At 49.4% G+C, this 12933-nt stretch overlaps 1 long non-coding RNA gene across 1 annotated transcript; it reads left to right on the top strand.

Moving 5' to 3' along the window:
- The first annotated feature begins 251 nt into the window (after positions 1-251).
- On the top strand, positions 252-11386 carry LOC106022441. The gene is made up of 2 exons (XR_005875966.1): positions 252-731; positions 10867-11386. It is a non-coding gene; the product is annotated as an uncharacterized LOC106022441 (long non-coding RNA).
- Positions 11387-12933: the final 1547 nt, after the last annotated feature.

Here is a 12933-nt window from a genome sequence, read left to right as displayed (position 1 = left end):
TTCTGCCTGATATAGAAACCATATGCTGAAATACACTAGCAAACGCACTTAATATAACACTCTCTTTTATTAAATGTGGTTTTATAAACGCTCTCCCCAGCCAGGGCACCTTTGCCGTGCTGCAGGCTGGAACTTGGCAAAATACTCCTCCCACTGTCTCAGTCACATCTATTGATACACTGTTTTTTGGTTTTGGGTTTTTTTTTTTTTTTTTGAAAATGAGTCTTGGACCCTTGGAAAATGGGCTGGTTCTGATTATTGCCTTGAGAGGGAAGGGGCACAGGAGGGCATCTTTTCCCTCTGATAAATTAAAAGGACTGTACGGGTGCTTTCTGTAACCTGTAAAATGGCAGGGCCATCTGCGACTCATTTAGCAGCTTCTTAGGGAAGATTTATTTGATTAATTCGGGCAGAAGAGAGAGAATATGGATTTCTCGGCCCCGCTTCTCAAAAGGCACACACATAACGACCCTCACGCACGCACGCGCGCGCGCACGCAACCCGCCCAATGGGCGGATATCTCAGGAATGAAAAACGACTGGTCGTGTTATTGCAACCGGCGAATGGGGGGGCCTCCCTGGTGAGACAGCCGCTGTCCTGCTGGAGGGAGGGGAGGGCCCCCCGTTTCTGAAGAGGTCACAGCGGCCCAGGACTGGTGCCACCGCGGACTGAGCGGAGAATAACACCAGGACGCTGGGCTGTTTCGATGAAGAAGGATCACTTAGTGCCAGGTACTCCCTCAAGCCGCTAGGATAGGTAGGGTCTCAAAGAATGTACCCAGGATTCTACCGCCAGAGGCACTATTCATGTCCTGTCTGTTGTAGCTCCAAATTCCCTTAGCTTTTTCTAATCTTGCTACCACTGAGCTGCATCCCCGGGGTCCTTCTTACCACTTTGATTTTTAGTACACGTGTGTGGGTGTGTATACAGATATGTTCACATGTCAGTATGTGTGCACATGTACGCATAGAGGATGTATCTGGTGCCCTCCCTCGGGTGCTACTCACATTGTTTTTGAAACAGATTCTCTTTCTTGGCCTGCAACTCACCAATGTGGCTAGGCAAGCTGTCCAGCAAACCCCAGGGACCCCTTTGTCTCTGGTCACCCACCCTCCCCTGCACTGGAATCTAAGTGCATGCCACCACACCTGACATATTTTGCATAAGTTTTAGGAGTCCATCACAGGTCCTCATGGTTACACAAGGTACCTTATTGGCTTAAGAAGCTCCCAGCCTTCGTTTTTGTCTCTTAAAGATAAGAGTTTACTTTCTTAGTACTCCCTGGTCTGTCTAGATGGATGGAGGCAATTGTATGAGTTTGTCTCGTGGTGGACACAACCTGATGATTGGCTTGTCCATGTTAGCTGCTTCATGATCTGTGAGACTCGGCTCTGTGCTGACCAGCTTTTCGTGCTAATTTCTGACCTCCAGGGTAGCTAGCCTCCTCTATCCTGAGCAGCCTCTGAACTGCATGGCACAGTCCTACCCTTAATTATCTGTAGACCACTGTCACTTACTGGTGGGTGGGAACTGCCTTGGAGAAGACAAAGAAAAGAGACAAGGCAAAAGGAATTATAAATTGCACAAGGTCTAAGCCCAAGAGGACTACAGGTAGCCATGTCAAGAGAGACGATATGTGGGAAGTTAAGGTATCCTGTCCTTTTTTTCTCTTTTGCTCAGAGCAGATATTGCTAGCTGATCCCAGATCAAAATCTACTCAACACAGCCCTCTCTCTAGACAGCCTCTACTAATGGATCGTAGTCAGTGTATGAGTCTAAAGCAGTTCATAGTGCCTTGCAATTGAATATGTCCCTTCGGAGAGGGAGAAACAGGAACCCAGAAGTAAGAAACCAGGTACAGACCAGCTAGGAAGCCAGACCCAAGCCTAGGCTATTTGACTTTCCATCCTTTCATGTTCACAACAGCCAGGTACAGAGGGCCATGAACCCCTGTACTTCAACAGCTCTCTGCTTCTGCCGTAGAATCTCACTGACAATGCTTACAGATGTGGTGGGGAATGTTCTTCTGTGTATATGTTTCTCTTATTGGTTAATGCATAAAACACTGATTGACCAGACAGGAAGTGACGTAGCTGGGCAGAGACTTGCCACTACTTAACCACAGAGGTCTGGAGGTCTGTACAGACGGACAGGAAGTGACACAGCTTGGCAGATTCAGGATATAAGCAGGGACAAACAGGAAATCGCTCTCTTCTCTGCAAAGGTGCTTAGGAGGTAAAGTGTGCCGTGGCTTGCTCCTCTCTGATCTCTCAGCATTTCTGTCTATATCTGACTCCGGCCTTTTATTATCTAGACTAATTAAGAACTCCATTTACATAGGTGTACAGAAGGGGCCTCCCTCTTGAGAGAGTGCAGAGGCTCAAACCAGGTGGGGGTAGGGTGGGGGTGGTTTGAGCCAGCAACACTGCAGCACAGTCTAAGATACTAGAAAGAAGTGTAAGGTTTCCATCTGGAAACTTGGGTCATGAGTAGAGAACCCCACTCTCACTTTCGGGACCACAGTAATTTCCTGGATCAAAGGCAACCAGGACTATACTGGTTTACGGTGTAAGGGTTTGTCTCTGCCTGCTTGGCTTTAGATATTTCTGCTTGGCTGAGTTTCCCTGGGGAAAGAGCAACGGGGTTTTGTGAATGGAGGACACTTTTTTTTTTCAAGTTTCCAGGTCAAGAATTCCCTCTATAGTCTCTTCCTGCTGGTTCCTAGGCTGCTTCTCAGCCTAAAGTGGTTCCAGGGGTGCAGAGGACACCATTCTGCGGCTCTGCTGACTGTTTGGTTGGCTGAGGACAACCTTTCTGTAAGGGAAAACTATGGTCCATGGCTCTGGCCCCAAGAACCAACGGTGGGTCCAAAACACAGTGTATTTTGAAGGGAGGCCGTCCTGTCTTGCTACAGGGGCATTCGCAGTACCTCTGCTTAGCAAGTCTGTTGAGTCTAAGACAACTTCCTCTCAGCTCCTGGATTGTCCCAGATGCTCCTGCCTGTTTCTGCTGCTTCTGTGTGTGTGTGTGTGTGTGTGTGTGTGTGTGTGTGTGTGTGTGCATATGTGGATGTATGTGTAGGGGTCGTACATCAGGCTCCATATGACTTTTTTTTTGAGATAGGATCCTTCACTGGCCTAGAATTTGAGAACTTACCACTAAGTGAGCCCAGGCTTCAGCCCACTCCTGCCTCCACAGAGCTGGGATTACAAGTGTGTATGTGTGAGCTCTGGAGATTGATTGCAAGGCATTTACTTACTGAGATTTCACCCCAGCCCCTATTTCTGTGATTTCTGAGGAGGCCTGAAAGCACTTTATTCAGCTCTGTTAATACTCTTAATGCCCACTTCATATATCTATATCTATCTATGTATCTATCTATCTAAAACAAAATCCCACTGTAGTCCTGCCTCACCTCCTGGTAGAGGCATAAAAACAGCATGGTTGGGGACCTAAGGAACGATGCCCTTATGGGCCCCAAACCATGTCTCTTCACAGGTTTCATTAATCACGCGTCATTTGTTGAATAAAGACATTACTCTGCATTTCAGGGGAAGGGTCTTCTGGGGTTGTTCATTCCTGACAGGCGTGTCTGTGGGTGAAATGTTATTCACCTACCCAGTGGTGCATGGATGCACTTTGCAATGTTTATGGGGCTTGGGAGATATCAAATTAAAGAACACACACACACACACAAGACCATGTGTGTGCTTTTGTTTATGTGGGATGTGTACAGAACAGGCAACTCCATCCAGATTATGGTTGCTTCAGGTTGATGGAAGGAGGGCAGGAGAGGTACTTACCGGCTTAATCTTTTAGGTGACGGGGATGCTCAAGGGTTGGTTGTGGTGAGCGTTTTATACACACCTGGGTGTGTTAGAAATCATTGACCCACACTTCATGTTGCTTTTTTTTTTCAGAATACCTGACAACAGAAATGGGAGGAAGGGAGGGAGGGAGGGAGAGATGGAGGGGAGAAGGAAGAAAGGAAAGAAGGAAGGGAATAAGGAAGGAAGGAGGGGAGGAAGGAAGTGAGGTAGAAGAGAGGAAGGGAGGGAAGAGGGAGGAGGAAGGAAGGGTTTACTCGGGCTCATGGTTTGAGGGGATGCTGTGTGTCGTGGCAGGAATACACAGTGGGGAAGAGTAGGTCACACCACGTCCACAGTCAGAAAACACAGAGACGCACGGTGTGCTTATCTGGCTTCACCTGCTTCTTTTCCATTCAGTCTAGGACACCGGTCCATGGGCCCGCGCCACCCACATTCAGAACGCTTCCTCCGTTCTCAGTTAAACTTCTCTGAAACACCTCACAGACACGCTCCGGGGTGTGTCTCCTAGAGGATTCCAAGTGCAGTCAGGTTGACAATGGAGGTCTTCGCGCAAGCTTTCAACGAATATGTGAATGAATATGCAATATGTGGACATCTCAATGATGCTGTGTTAAGAAGAGAGTAACTCCTTATATTTTGCAATGAATGTGACTGTGGTGACAAGGGATGGCAACACCGTGGAAACCAAGGAGTGCTTGTCCCCGCCCAGAGGCATTCCATCGAGAAAAGCAAAAACAAAACAAAACCCACCTAATACCAGTGGACCAAACTGAGACTCCGATTTCTGCTTGGTAGAGGAGAAAATAACTTCCTCTCCTGGAGGCTTGTTGGGAGGAGAAGTGAGATAATGTGTGCCCAGTATTTAGAGCCTGGCGTGTCACAGACTCTCAGGAGGTGGTAGTGGACATTGTCATTATTTTGCTAGAATAATGGGATGGAATGACCCTGGGAACAATCCGGTTGGAAAGGGAGTCACTGGAGGTTACTCCGGAAGATGTAACATTTCCAGATCACTTTCATTGCGTCCGCTTGGGTCCTGTGTGACAATGAGAATACATTTGCACTTCTCCAAAGATGCTTTTATTCGCACCTCTCACAAGGCTGTGAACATATTTATGTCAAATAATAACACCGTCGTTGTTTCTTGAACAATCTGAAGTGAGTGGCACGGCAGAGGAATTAAGGTTTCCCTGATTTGTGTAACCGAAATGTCCATGCGTGCGGGACACTGGTCGGTGTCAAGGGCTGGCCCTGGATTTGACTCTGCCACTCGTCAATGGTGCAATGTAAGGAAATGGTTTCTCAGGACTGATGCTGAAGTCCTGTGTATATGTCAATAAAGCACTGTTGGCCAATAGGGAAGCAAGATAGGTGGGACTAGGAGTCCAGGAGGACTCTGGGAAGGAGAAACACAGAGAGTCAAGATGTAACTGCCATAGGGGTAAGAAGCCCGGAAACTTTTCTCCGGTAAGAGAAATAGATTGGCAGTTATGGGGTAAATACGTAAGTCAGAGATAGCCAGTAAGAAACAAGCAAGGCCAACAGCTTCATAATTAATACAGTGTCTTGTGTGTTATTTGGGGACTACAACTTGGTAGAGCCCAGGCGACTGGTGGGGGAAAAAACCAAAGCGGCAGACAAGGAAAAGTCTTCTCTCTACACAGGACTTCAGTATTATCACTTACTAAAACAGGAAGACGGTGATGGCGGTGGTGGGAGGTGTCTCTGAACGGCCTCTGAGCAGAGGAGGACCTCAGCCGATGACAAAGATGCGAATGTTATCGCCAGCCCAGTGAGCAAGACTGGACATCCTGAAGGATCTCCTACACATCAGACAACGCTTCTGTTCCAAGAAGCTGGGAAGAAGCTGGCAGCAAACAGGCTGGAGAAACAGCTTGCTATTTGTTCCACCTAATTAATGATTCTCCCCGTGGTACTGGGCCTCCCGCATCTCTCTTACCCCAAATCCACTTGCATGATCTCTGGCTTGGAAACAGAGTCCATGGAGATGCACTCCAGTTAGTATGAAATCATTAGTACGGCCGTTCTCAGGATAGGGTTTTTTTGGAAACAGAGACACAGAGAGGAAAACACCAAGTGAAAAATGGGGGAAAATGTATCTATGTCACATGAGCAGCTGCCAGAAGCTACAAACAGAGGTTCCCAATGAAGCCTCCTTTGGGGGCGGGGGCTTTCCAGAAGGAGCCAGCTCTGTCTTTCTAGCCAAAGAGGTGCCAGCCAGGTCTTCAAGGGTTGGTGAAGATTAGTCATGTGGCCGAGGTTGTCGTGTGTGTGTGTGTGTGTGTGTGTGTGTGTGTGTGTGTGTGTGTTGGAATGATGATGAATGTGGACACTCCCAATGTAACGCTACTTGACACCTGACGCCTCCTTCGTTTGCAGTACTTTGAGATGATAACAGCTGGACAAGACGGTGGTTCTCATCCTCTTGTGGTGACCTGAAGCTGCCCAAACGATGGCTCGGCAGCTGGACTCTCGCCTTTTTTATAATAGGAAAGCAGAGTATACTGAGTGTACTGTCATGCTGTCGAGCACTTCTTGAAATGCATAGATGTTTGTGTATGTGCATGTGCGTGTGCGTGTGTGTGCACGCGCATGCACACAAGTGCGAAATAGTCGAACACATTTTCTGGGAGAGGAAAACCCTTTGTCTTCAAAATACCTTTGGATACAACCTCCCGCTAAGACCTGAGTTTGGTTCTGCTAGACAGAGGAGGTCCACACTCGCTGCTAGAGACAGATAAAACATAGGGACTCAAGGTGGACCTTCTTCCTTTACTAACAGTAGTTAGCAACTGGGAGCAACTTGAGTGCCCTGTGGTAGGGACTCCTGACTTATACCCAGACTGGCCAGATCAGAGCTCTGCAGGAACATGGGCTGGCCAGTCTTTCTTTGGGGCCACAGGCAGGGTCTGGAGTAATGCACCCGCCCTGTCTTGAATTTCTCACTGTCAGTGTACTTTGTCTGCATGGAGTCTTGGGCCTGAGCTCCCTGGACAGCCCTCCCTATCGAGGCATGTGTCCTGCCTCTTAGGACATGTCCCTGCTGACTGATCTTATTGACCTAGGAATATAAAGTGTCTCTATTGAGCATGTCTGAAGACCTACAGCATTGGTGACAATATGCTCACAGCCACTAAGAGTGTAACAGAGAGCGCCATGCAGGATCCATGTATCACCCAGGACAGGAGAACAGCAATGCCTGAACATGTGGCTATGGATTGAGCCCCAAGAAGCTTCAGAGTAGCCGTGGTGGCCTGGACAAAGGGAGGGCATGCATCTGTAGAACCCTTCCCAACTCTTAGATCCTCAGCCCTGGAGTGCGGAGATCTTGGCAGGCCTTGGGACCCAAAACTCTGCTGGAGTGTCCTAGGCCTTCAAGGAGCCCTATCCATCCACACAGCCACAGGAATGACGTGGGAGCAGTCTCAGAGAACCCTGCCCACTTCTGTTCCCTGTTGGAACCACCCGCCTATACCCCCTCACTGCCTTTGATCTTCATCCCACTTGGCTTGGCCCTGGCTTGGAGGTCTCCTGCTGCGTTGCCCCAGGATGGGTCCCTATCTCCTAAGGTTTCCCTCCCTTACCCTATCACAGCTCAGATCTGACCTCCTGCCTACTTGGCTGTGGCAGCAGGAGCCCTCTGAGGTCCCCAGGAGGGAATAAAGGAGAGAGGTAACTTTGGGTTGAGCTGGGGAGGGTTTTGTAGGCTAGGGACAATCTAGGTAGATGTATCTTGATGGGGAGAGAGGACCCCCTTCCTTGGCCTTCTGAAATGAGGAATGATGGCATGGTTGTAGCCGGTGGCCAGGAACTTAGGCTCGGTCACTTCCCACCTGAGGCTGTCCCCTGACGAGGAGGACACGGCCAAATTCGTTACCCTCTCGGTGGTTCGACTTGTCAGTCTTTAAGATGGATAGTAATGAGAACAGCTTTGTCTCTGGGTTGTTAGGTGGCCCAATGACATCCCACGGGTAAGAGCTCCGGGCTCTGCGAATCTGCCCTGAGCTGCGGCCATCAGCTAGCTTTGGAAGAATGCCAGCAGCCCTCTGGATGCCCAGCCGCGATGGGTCTTGGAAGGTCTTCCCTGCCTTCTGCACAACAGGCCTCTACCTCCCTTTCTTGCATTCATCTTTTGCTTCCTCCCCTGGCCCCTGGCCCAGTTGGGTTCTGATGACCTCAGAGGGACTACTATAGCTGCTTCCCTCAGCTTCCTGCCCATGCGTCTTTCTGCCCCAGCTCCCGCTGCTTAAGGTTGCCCTGTTCCCTTCCTTTAATTTTAAGGCCCTCTGTAATCGGACCCTTCAGAACTAAGTCCGAGCCCAAGTTCAGATGTGAGTCATGCTATGTCGGAACTGTGGGATTTTGATTTCCCTATTTATAAAAACACAACAAACAAACAAACAAGGCAGACCGTACCTGCCTTGTCAACCTGACAAGAATTCTTGAGGGAGTGATGGGCAGGTGAGGTGAGGATGGCTGTAACCCGGACAACGGTTTGCTATTTGGGGACCACACTGTGGCTTCCTTTCTTCAGGGATTGGCCCATGTCTTTGACTTCCCTGCAGGGCCTTGTCACCGTGAGCTACCATTGTCCAAATCAGCTTTTCATTTAGAGCTGGGCACACACTGTGTTCTGAGAAGCGTCCCTGTTTCCTCCGCTGGAAGCCATTTTCCTCTTGTATTTACTGTGTCTGATGAAGCCCAACTCTTAGATGCATCTTTCTGTGTCTACCTTCTTACCCCTCCTCGATTGGAGCTGCCCTGTTCTTTGTATCACAAACCCACCCAACGGATGCTGGGGATCCCTTACTCAAAGGGTGGGAAGGTATGATGGATGAGTGGCCTGAGGCAGGATAGGTATAAAGGGATGGACAATGTCCTCTGCGGCCTCTTTAAAGACCTGAGATGGTAGATATCTAATAGGCTCGTGCTCTCTCTGTCTCTGTCTCTCTCTTTCTCCCTCTTTTCTTCTCTCTCTCTTTCTCAATTGTTTATTTTCTTGGCTTTTTGTTGTTGTTGTTGTTGTGACAGAGTCTTTGTAGCTCAGACTGGCCTCAAACTCAAAGTTTCTGTGTAACCAAAGATGACCCTGAACTCATGATCCTCCCGTCACCACCTCTGGAGCTCTGAAATTACAGGCATACGCCGCCACACCAGGTCTATGCAAACGTTGAGTGCGAAGGGTTGAACCCAAGGCTTTGTGCGTGATAGGCAAACACTCTACCCACTGAGCCACATCCCAGCCCCTGGGTAGCCATTTCCAACACATGCCCCAGACGTTACACAAGCAGGATGGATCCAGAGTGTCTAGAGAAGAAAGGGGTTTGGGTGCAGAAATGGAAAGGGCGGTTGGAGAGGGTCCTTGTCTGGAGCCTGTCATGTGCACCACCCATTATACATTTAAAAACAAATGTGCATTCAGTTCACTCCTTCTTCGGGTGTGGGTGGGAGGGTTGACGTGCTCTTATGGGGATGTCCACGCAGCATGATGCTCCTGGCGGGGACTCTCAGAAAGTGCCTTCCAGAGTGGGGTGTGGAGGTTGGCATCCCGTGGGAACAGGGTGTGGACAGGAGTGTTTCCGACACAGACCAGGTTCCACACACAGGTATAATCTATGGGTTGTTGGGAACCGAAGCACAGGATGGAACAAAAGGCCGTGGGGACATTGGTGACTCATTAGGTCCCTCCCAGGACACAGTGAGGCCTATGTCCCCAGCAGTTCTAAGGTCTGTGTATCCTGGAGTGGGTCCCCTCTTCACTGTGCCCAACTCCTATTCCCAGACCACACATTCCTCCAACTGTGCTGTACCCGAAGTATTTTAATGCCTGATGTCTATCTCCCTATGGAGTTTTGTTTTTATCATGAGGCCACTGGAAAGCAGTTTCCCTTTTTCCCATTTATTTATTTATTTGTATCTCTTTGAAACAGATGTCAGCCAAAGCTCCCAGCCAGAAGGGTAGGTTCAGGGCTTTGAGATGGGTCTGAATGTGCCTTTAACATGGCTCCACCCAATACCCAAATATACCTCAAATCATTGCCCTGTTTTTATAAGACATTCTGAACCATATGTTCGGGAACTAATTAGGCATACAATTCAAGCCCTGGGATCAGGTGGCACTCTGTTGAAATATCTTAACCTTTCATGATTATCTTAATTTAGAGAAAATTCAAAACACATTCAGAAGTCTCAGAAAACGAAGTAAGTAGGAATTTACTGGCTGGCTGCTTTTCTTGATGTTAGGATCCTTTCTTTGCAAGCCCAGAGTGGGTCTCCTGGGAAGTCCTCAGTCTCAAACACAGCTTGCAGTGATGTGATAGGGGACCAGGCCTGACTTCACCTTCCTTCTCAGTGGCTTCTTCCAATCCGTGCCTAGCCATGCCCAGATCCCGGCTCTACCGCCATCCAGGCAAGAGCCAGGAGAAAGATTCAGAGAGTGAGCACTGCTCTTGGGAGCTTTACCTCCTTTTGTGACGTGGCATCAAATAAGCAGGTGACAAATAGCCCCATAGTCTGTAGTGTCATTTGGGAAGATTCACAACCTGGGCTCACAGCACTAGTTCCGCATCGGCTGCAGGGAAAGACAGATAGGAGACCTCCCTCCTCTTTTTGGATTCCGGGTTTACTCTGGAGCCTCTGGTGGGGCTGGGGTTCTTGTGTCCTTCGCCTCTGTGTGGTACGTCTGCAGAGTACGTCACGCGGGCTTACCACAAGTTCTTGGAGCTGCTTTCTGGACCCCTCTTTCCAGAGCCTCTACTCAAAGCTGGGTCTGCTCTGGCTGGTGCTGTGTGACTGGGTCAGGTGTTTCTTTAAAGTTACTCCACTTTGATGTTCTTTTAACAATTAAACTTGTAAAGTTTCCAGCCAAAGTGCCTGGTCAAACTTAAATTTCTGATAAGTATACTTATGGACTTTTATAACTCCAGGTACTGAACAAGACACAATTACACTAAACAGCTGCTGACTACAATCCAGCATCTCAGGTTAACTGGGAATCTTGTATTTTATTTGTTAGATCTTGTAGGTGAAATTCAAGATGCAATCTAGTGGAGACAGTTATTTTGGAGGTTGTCATCAAGGAGCAAAACCGGACCAGACCCCCTCACTGGTGATGACTCCTCTTAGTCCTCAACACAACTCCATGCAGTAGGGCCGTTGAGTGACCTGAAGCTCAGAGATGTCGAGTGACTCCCCTACGGTTTCTCAGCTGCACGGGGAGCCCAGCTTTGCTGGACTTCAAAGCCTGGACCCCTTCGATGCTACCCCAGTGCCAAGCTGATGGTTATCTTTTTCCGGGTTCTCATTTTTCCCCAACTTGCTCTGGCTGCTCTCAACTTCTTCCCCAGTTTTTCCACAAATGTTCAAGGAGAGATTCACTCCCGTCCAGATCAATGTCACTGCCGTAATGAAAACCACCACCCAAAACCCACGGAGGACGAGGTCTGTGGAACCCTAATGAGAATGGTTCCGATTATGTAGAAAGCAACCGCGTGGTTATTCTAATGTTACAAGTAAATATAAAACATTTAGAAATACTTGGCCTGGCTTTTTTTCAAGTACAGATGTCTGACTCTCTGCCAGTTTGTTATTAAAAATGCTATGGTGGTTGGGTACGAAGATTGCTGTAGAAATGAAAGCCGATGTGCTCGCAACACTTGTTTCGACTTTGCAGAGGGCCCGGTGAGGGACGAAGTCAGAGCAGACCATGGCTGAGAGCGGCTCTCGCTGGGAACCCTGATGCCCATAACCCAGTCACTGCTCTGCGGAAGATTCACAGTGGCTCCCCCACTGTCCCCTGGGCCCCAAACTGTGTCCTGCGACTTCCAGCCTCAGCTGCTGCCATTCCTTCCTTCCAACTCAGTCTGCGTTTGCACTTGCCAGACCCCTGCTTAGGGGGATTGTCCCTGTTCTGGGTCAGGCTGGTAACCTCTTTTTCCTCTTCCGTCTTCCCTGGCGTACTCTTCCCCCTCCTGACTCTAGTCACCGCTGTCGTACAGCTCCGCTCCATTCTTTTATTTCCTATTCCTCTCTGACACCCTCTTCACTTCATGCCTCCCCACCAGAAGGTAAACTCTACAAAGGTAGGGACCCTGATGTCGTGTCCACCAGCGTCGTCTTCCAGCACCAGGGCAGTGTGAGGCAGATGTAAAGTTGCTCAGTACACATTTGCTGAACAGATAATCCACCGGGGTACCCGATGCCTGCACCCCTCATTCCATCTGAGGCTATTCGGGAAAGGAACAACCTCTACAAATTTCACCACTCCCCCACCCCACCCCAAGCATGAGGAAGCCGTGTTTCTGGAGGTGTGCTGTGAACGGCAGCAGGGACTCTTCGTTGCCACAGCGCTTTCCTCGCGTAAAGAGGACAGGCATACAACAAAAGAGAAGGTTCAAGGCTCACACACATCAGTGTGACCGTAATAGTCTTCCCCATTGCAGGTGGGTGTGTTGACAAGACGCGGAAGGACACAGTGCTGCTGTACAGCTTCGCACCATGGGGCGTCTGAGGCGCTCCCCCAGGCAGGCTTTGCTCTTCCCTCGAGGGTTCCCACGCGTGCCTCTCTGCGCAAGCTGCCTGCCACTGGTCCTTAATATTTTGTTGCGCGCACGCGCACTTTCCCTCCGTGCTGTCCTCTCCCTGCCTGCTCTCTGGCTGGCAGAGAGCACCCTGCCCTGTTGGCACATCCTCAGACCCTAGTCCTCACACAGGGTCGAATGCAGAGGTCACAGTCCGTCTTCCCCCACCTTGGAGCCCCTTTTGCTCGTTGTCCTCGTTACCTCGCGTCGCGCACAAGCCTGGTTTTGAGGATGCTTTGAGAGCGAGGGCTGGGCTCATTCCTGGGTCCCCAACACACGGTCCTTTTTGTTGATGTTGTTGAAATGGGTCACACGATCTCACAACCTCAAGTCTTCAGCTCTCAGTCTGACACTGCAGCACTGCAGTGCCAGGTGTGTGTGTGTGTGTGTGTGAGAGAGAGAGAGAGAGAGAGAGAGAGAGAGAGAGAGAGAGAGAGAGAGAGAGAGAGAGAGAGAGAGAGAGAGAGAGAGAGAGAGCACTTTGCTGGAGTAGGTTCTCTCCT

The sequence above is a fragment of the Mesocricetus auratus genome, unplaced genomic scaffold (assembly GCF_017639785.1).
Source record: "Mesocricetus auratus isolate SY011 unplaced genomic scaffold, BCM_Maur_2.0 Super-Scaffold_4256, whole genome shotgun sequence".
Taxonomy (NCBI): domain Eukaryota; kingdom Metazoa; phylum Chordata; class Mammalia; order Rodentia; family Cricetidae; genus Mesocricetus; species Mesocricetus auratus.
This window is presented reverse-complemented; position numbering and strand designations above follow the sequence as displayed.